Source organism: Rhinolophus ferrumequinum, chromosome 11 (genome assembly GCF_004115265.2).
Source record: "Rhinolophus ferrumequinum isolate MPI-CBG mRhiFer1 chromosome 11, mRhiFer1_v1.p, whole genome shotgun sequence".
Taxonomy (NCBI): Eukaryota; Metazoa; Chordata; class Mammalia; order Chiroptera; family Rhinolophidae; genus Rhinolophus; species Rhinolophus ferrumequinum.
In genome coordinates, this window is record NC_046294.1 from 75,060,156 (window position 1) to 75,067,831 (window position 7,676).

The following is a 7,676-nucleotide window of genomic DNA, read 5'->3' on the forward strand; positions in this document are numbered from 1 at the left end:
ACAAGGAGACCAGGAGTATAAGATAAGCTACAGGACTTGCATAGCTTCAAAGAGTATAAGATTTACTACAGGACAAGGAGACCAGGAGTATAAGATAAGCTACGGGACTTCTAGTCTCCATGCTGCAACTGCCCACATCCTGGAATTTTATAATTATGTTGCTTCAGGCTAGGGGCTGTTAACCCTGACCTAAAGATAGCAGTTCTCATGCTAACAGTCTCTTACATTTCCCCCCTGTGTGTTGTTCATAATGAGGAATCTTGCTCATGTACGGGCCAGCCGTAGAGGTCCTCACGGGTGGGCACTGTCTCATACTGTTGTCTTAGGACCATGAGCTGGACGGTATTAACACGATCTTTCACAAAATTAATAAGCTTGTTTAATATGCAAGGGCCCAAGGTTAGAATAAACACAAGCAAGATAATTGGGCCCACTAAGGTAGATACTAAGGTGGTGAGCCAGGGGGATCTGTTAAACCAAGCCTCAAACCAGTTCTCCTGAGCTTCCCTTTCCTGTTTTCTCTTAGCTAACCCTTCTCTCACCTTTGCCATGGATTCTTTTACCACACCAGTATGGTCAGCATAAAAACAACATTCCTCCCCCAGCGCGGCACACAGTCCCCTTTGTTGGAGGAACAACAAATCAAGTCCTCTTCTATTCTGGAGTACTACCTTGGATAGAGAGGTGAGCGACTTCTCTAAATGACTAATCGAGGTTTCCAATCTTTCCATGTCCTCATCTATGGCCGCCCTTAGGGAGGTCATTCCTGATTGTTGAGTAGCCAGGGAAGCTATGCCGGTCCCGGCTCCGGCTATTCCCAAACTGAACAGGGTGGCAATGGTTAGTGCAGTAATGGGCTCTCTTTTATTTCTCGTACTTGTGTCACTATCCCAATGCGAATACATACTCTCCTCAGGGTGATAGAGGATGCGGGGCAGCACAGTTACTAGGACACAGAATTCATTGGCGGCGTTAAAGACCGAGGTAGATAGGCACGGGGTAAGGCCAGTCTTTGAACATATCCACCATCCATCAGTTCTGGGGATTAACCACTTAATGTCACTTTTCCAACTAGGGGAGCTGTCTATGGAGGCACATAAACTTTGTTTAGCCTGGGGCACCTTCCCTAGACAGGTCCCATTGCCGCTCACTAGTTGTATGGTTAAGCCAATTTTACGATCCCCCCATGAACACTGAGAAGGGTTCTTACCGTTAGAGGCGTTGTAAGTGGCATTACGTCCTATTGCCTCATAGAACGGGGGCTTTACATCATAGCACAGCCAACAGGAGGTTGTGAGGTTAGGACTGGTGGCATTAAGGGTCTCGTATACAGTGCGCACCAGTTTCCGCAATGAGTCTTCGGTTGTCTGCGTAGCAGGTGTCGAAGGAGTTACAGAGGTCTTTGGCTGGGTTCCCGCAGTCCCTCCTGCGGTGTTTTTATCCCTTGATATTCCTGGGTTCTTGGTAGGGACGAGAGGGGCCAGCACCTTATTTGGACCCACCTGAGTGCTGATCGTTTCGACCGATAGTCGAATAGTTAGGAGACCGCCAGGTTGGGGGCCTATCCATGCCCAACAGCCTATATCTAATTGGAACCCCCAAGTTAATCCTGATAACCAACCACACTCTTTTCGTGCCACATCTTGGTTAAACTGGACACGTACCTGGGGCACCCGGTTGTGGGGGTCCCTAAAGGAGAATTTAACTAGATCCCTGTTCCCAACGTCCCACTGTCGGGGCCCGTCATAGGAGGTGACACAACTCCAACTACCACAATAGTAGCGGTCTGGGCCGTCACAGGTTTTACAATTGTTTCTTAGGTTCCCTGGGCAGGCCCAAAACCCTTGTGCACCATATCCTTGAGAGGTGTCAATTACAGCCCGCTTGGACCTGACTGAGTAGTCATACTGCCGTCCACGTTTAGTGCCGAAAATGTCACGCAGGTCGAAAAACAAGTCTGGCCACCACGTATTGACGGGGGCAGTATGTGTGGTGCTATTAAGGGTTGTTTGGGTCTGTCCATCTGTTAGGGTCCATGTTAGCTTATGGGGTTGGTGTGGGTTGATCCCCGCATGGCTCTTCTCCCAGATGTTGAGCAGAGTTAGGGCTAGCAGCCATTCCATTGTTAGCTGAGGCAGGGGGCTTGACACTTCCCCGAGGTCGGGAGAGCTGCAGCTTCAGAGGGTTATCAGGGTGTCACCGTACGATCCACTCCTCAGCTTGCGTCTTTTGCAGCTGGCTGGCTCGGCGCACGTGAGAGTGATGGACCCAAGGCCCAATGCCGTCAACCTTTAAGGCAGTGGGGGTAACCAGAATAACCACATAAGGACCTTTCCATCTTTCCTCCAGTGTCCAGGACCTGTGTCTCCTTACCCATACCCAATCCCCTGGAACGATGCCATGTTCCGGGTTCGGGGCGTCCTTAATTTCATACAGGGAACTCACTAGGGGCCATATCTCATGTTGGACCCCTTGCAGGGCCTTTAAACTGGCCAGATAACTTGGGGCCACATTGGGGTCATGATCTGGTAGAGTACGAACAATAATGGGGGGTGGTGCCCCATACAGAATTTCGAAAAGTGTCAAACCATGTACATATGGTGAGTTCCGGACCCGGAAGATGGCATAGGGTAAGAGGGTCACCCAGTCCCCGCCAGTCTCGATGGCTAGTTTGGACAAGGTCTCCTTTAGAGTCCGATTCATTCTCTCTACCTGCCCTGAGCTCTGGGGATTATATTTACAGTGTAACTTCCAATTGATCCCTATCGCTCGGGCTAGTCCCTGTAGGACGTTACTGATGAAAGCTGGGCCGTTATTGGAGCCTAAAACCTCAGGAACCCCATATCTGGGAATAATTTCTTCTAGTAATGCCTTAGCAACCACTTGGGCAGTCTCCCGTTTTGTGGGGAAGGCTTCCACCCAGCCCGAAAATGTGTCAACCATTACTAGCAAGTACTTATACCCATACCTCCCAGGCTTTACCTCAGTAAAGTCCACTTCCCAACTCCGTCCCGGCGCTCTTCCCCGTACCCTCGTACCTGTATGTTGGGGTCCTTTTCTACTGGGTCTCATAGCCTGGCACCCAACGCACTGATCTACGATCTCTTGAATCTGAGCCGCTTGTCGGGGAACCGGAGGCGGGCGGACTCGAGAATCGTCAGCAACTTCTTTTTTCCTAAGTGGGTGGCTTGATGCAGGTTGGAGAGAAGAAACAGCCCTAGCTGTGCCGGCAGTATCAATCTTCCTTCTGTATCCCGATGCCACCCCTGCTGATCAGATTCCGGGCAGTGGTGGTTCTGGATCCATCGCAAGTCTTCTGGAGTGTAGTCAGGTCGCGGGGGCAGGCGAGGGAGCTCAGGTGTGGGCAGGGTGAGTGCTAAAGCTGATGAAGCTACTGCCACTGCCTTGGCGGCTTCATCCGCTCGCCGGTTTCCTTCAGCTTCCAGGGTCTGGGCAGACTGGTGTCCAGGGATGTGGACAACTGCTACTGCTCGGGGCATTTGCACAGCCATCAGCAGTCTTCGTACCTCAGGAAGATTGCGCAGAGCCTTTCCTTCTGCTGTAACAAAGCCTCTTTCCCGGTAGATAGCGCCATGCACATGGACAGTGCCAAAGGCGTAGCGGCTATCGGTGTAGACAGTCACTCGTCTCCCTTCGGCCCGTTCCAGCGCCCGGCGCGATCAGTTCGGCCTTCTGTGCTGATGTCCCTGGGGAAAGCGAGGCACTCCAAATGATGTTTCCGCCTTGGTCTACCATCGCTGCGCCTGCCCTCCGCACACCATCTATAACGAAGCTGCTCCATCAGTGTACCATACCAACTCACTGTTGGGTAGTGCGGTGTCCTGGAGTTCGGGGTGCACCTGGGTGACTTCTGCCATGATCTCTTGGCAATCATGCAGGGGAGCTCTCAGATCCGGGGTTGGCAGCAGGGTGGCTGGATTCAGAGCGGTGGGTTCAGCGAAGATGATCCGGGGTGCATCTAGCAAGAGTGCTTGGTAATGGGTTAGTCGGGCATTAGTCATCCACCTACCAGGGGGATATTTCAGGACCCCCTCGATCGCATGGGGGGTCACTACCTTCAGATGTTGCCCAAAAGTGAGTTTATCAACATCCTTCACCATTAGGGCTACTGCCGCAATGATCCTTAAGCACAGGGGCCATCCTGCTGCAACTGGATCTAGCTTCTTGGATAAATAGGCAACCGGACGTTTCCAGGGCACCAGACGCTGCCTTAGCACCCCTTTCGCTATTCCCCTCCTCTCATCAACAAAGAGAGTGAAGGGCTTCAGGGGGTCTGGCAATGCCAGAGCCGGGGCTCTTAGGAGAGCAACCTTGAGTTCATCGTAGGCCTTCTGTTGGTCTGACCCCCAGGCCCAAGGGACCTTATCCTTGGTTGCCTCATACAGAGGTTTTGCTATTTCAGCATACCCCAAAATCCACAGCCAGCAGTAGCCTGTCATCCCTAAAACTCACGGACCTCTCGTGCTGAGGTCGGGACTGGAAGTCTAAGAATAGTCTCTTTCATGGCCTCTGTCAGCCATCTGGTTCCTTCTTTCAGCTTATACCCCAGGTAGGTGACTGTTTGCCTGCGTATTTGAGCCTTCTTTGCACTGGCCCGATACCCCAACTGCCCCAGCTCCTGGAGGAGGTCTCCAGGGGCCTGTCGGCATTTGGCTTCGGAGGGGGCCGCCAGAAGCAAGTCATCTACGTACTGCAGGAGCGTAACTGAATTATGGCTCTGGCGAAACGCGTCCAAATCCTGATTTAGGGCTTCATTAAACAGAGTTGGAGAGTTTTTGAAGCCTTGCGGTAGTCTAGTCCAGGTCAGCTGCCCGAGGGTTCCCGTATTGCCATCATTCCATTCGAAGGCAAAAATGTGTTGGCTGCTGGGTGCCAGGGCTATGCTAAAAAACGCATCCTTTAGGTCTAAGGTAGTATACCAGACATGTGAAGGGGGCAAGTGACTTAGTAAGGTATAAGGGTTGGGGACCGTGGGGTGGATGTCTTCAACCCTCTTATTCACTTCCCTCAAGTCCTGGACTGGCCTATAATCTTTTCCCCCCGGTTTCTTAACGGGGAGGAGTGGGGTGTTCCAGGCAGAATGGCAAGGTTTCAGTATTCCAGCTTCCAGTAAACGGTTAATGTGCGGGGCAATCCCTTTCCGCGCCTCTGCAGACATGGGGTACTGGTGGATCCGGATAGGCTGGGCCGAGGCTTTAAGTTCGACCACTACTGGTGCTCGGCGGGCCGCCCGGCCCACACCCGCTATTTCCGCCCACGCCTGAGGGTACGTTTTAAGCCAATAATCCATATCACGGGGCCATTCTGTAGAGGGAGGGTTGTAGGGGTTGTCCTGCAGGGCGAACAGGCGATGTTCATCCACAAGAGACAGGGTCAAAATGTGGAGGGGCTGTCCTTGGCCATCCAATACCTTAATGCCATCCGGCTTAAAATGGATCTGGGCCCTGATCTTAGTCAGGAGATCGCGCCCCAATAAGGGGGCAGGGCATTCAGGGATAACTAGGAAGGAGTGGGTCGCTTGGTGGCGGCCTAAGTCCACTTGGCGCCTACTAGTCCACCGATAAGCCTTGGACCCAGTTGCCCCTTGCACCAAACTGGTTTTCTGAGATAAGGGCTCCGTAGGCTTATTCAAAACTGAGTACTGGGCTCCTGTGTCTACCATGAATCCTACTGACTTCCCCTCCACATACGCAGTTACCCAAGACTCGGGGAGGGGATCCGAGTCCCGTCTTCCCTAGTCACTCTCCGTCCCCGCCAGCAGGACCCGTGCGTCTTGCCCTGTTTGGCCCTGGCGCTTGGGGCACTCCCTCTTCCAATGTCCATACTCTTTGAAGTTTGCACACTGTCCCCTATCCAGTCGGGGCCGCGGTCTCCACGGTCGGGCTGGTCCGGCTGGACTCGGTCCCACCCTGACTGTGCTTTGCACGCCTGCCAACAAGATCTTGGCCATCTCCCTCTGCTGTCTCCTGTTCTCCCTGCTCTGATGCTCTCTGTCTTCCTTCCTGATTCGTTCCTGTAATTCCTGATTTTCTTTCCTAATTCTATCCTCCCTTTCTTCGGGAGTCTCTCGAGTGTTGAAGACACTCTCCGCTACTCTCATTAAATCCCGAATGGACATCTCTCCCAGTCCCTCCTGTTTGTACAATTTCTTCCTAATATCTGGGACAGCCTGGTTTATAAAGGACATAATTACAGCCGACTGGTTTTCCTCTGCCAGGGGGTCCAACGGGGTGTACTGTCTATAAGCATCATAGAAGCGTTCTAAAAACACGGCCGGGCTTTCATTTTCCCCTTGCATTATAGCTTTTACCTTGGCCAAATTGGTGGGGTGGCGTGCCGCCGCTCGGAGACCTGCCATAAGAGTCTGGTGGTAGACTTGGAGACGCTCCCTACCTTCTGCGTTCCCAAAGTCCCAATCCGGTCTATTCAGGGGAAAGCGCTCGTTGATCAGGTTCGGCAAGGTCGTCGGCCGCCCGTTGTCGCCGGGGACATTCTTTCTGGCCTCGGTGAGGATCTGCTCGCGCTCCTCGGTGGTGAATAAGGTCTTAAGAAGCTGCTGGCAATCATCCCAAGTGGGACTGTGTGTGTGCATGACAGACTCAAACAGGTCAGTTAGGCCTTTCGGGTCCTCAGAAAAAGGAGGGTTTTGAGCCTTCCAGTTGTACAGATCACTGCTAGAAAAGGGCCAATACTGGTATGCTCACTCCCCATCTGGACCAGTCCCTCCTAGTGCTTGCACGGGGAGAATCGGCGCCCCAGCGGAGGTGGAGGAGGACGGTTCCTCCTCTGGTATCTCTTCCAGATCAAGGTCTATCAGGGAGGGGTATATGTCTGACCCCTCCTGAAGGATGGGTCCCTGGGTCGGCTTCTCCGGGGGTTTCGGGCCAGCTGGTGGGAGGGTCCCGAAACGGTCAGGACTTTAAGGGGGATGGGGGGATCTTCTGGCTTGTCGGGGATAAAGGGCTTAAGCCAGGAGGAAGGACTCTCTACTAAGGCTTGCCACATCAAAATATAGGGATATTGGTCCGGATGGCGCCGATTAATAATATCTCGGACCTTCTTAATAATGTCTAGGGAAAAAGTTCCCTGGGGGGGCCAGCCCACATTAAAAGTAGGCCATTCTGCAGAGCAGAATGTATCAAATTTACCTTTCTTCACTTCTACACCATGATTACGAGCCTTGGCGCGAATTTCAGGAAAGTGGTTCAGGAGCAGGGTCTTAGGTGTTACCTGAGCCTGTCCCATAATTGTCACAAAGAGAAACCAAGAAAAGGCAAAAGAAAGGACAAAAGACACAGTGCCAGCAAATACACAAATTCGCACGGGACTCTTCAACACCCACTGGCTGGTCAACCACACCACATCCACAGGCGCCGTTTCAATCACACCAGTCTCACCACGCTCAAGATCCTTACCCAGGGCCCGTCCAAACGGCGTCCACTGCGGACGTCGCTGGGCCACCTTCTTGTCGGGGACGTCTCCCACGACTTCAAGTAATGGAGCCTCCAGGGTCGTAACCCGCACTTTCCTTCCCGTGAGAATTCTCAATTGGGATTGGGCAGAGACCTGTTTCAGTCTCTCCGGTCGAGGACCTGTTTCAGTCCTCCCCTATCGGAGGTGGCCAAACTTCCTTCTGCGGTTCCCTATGTAAACCT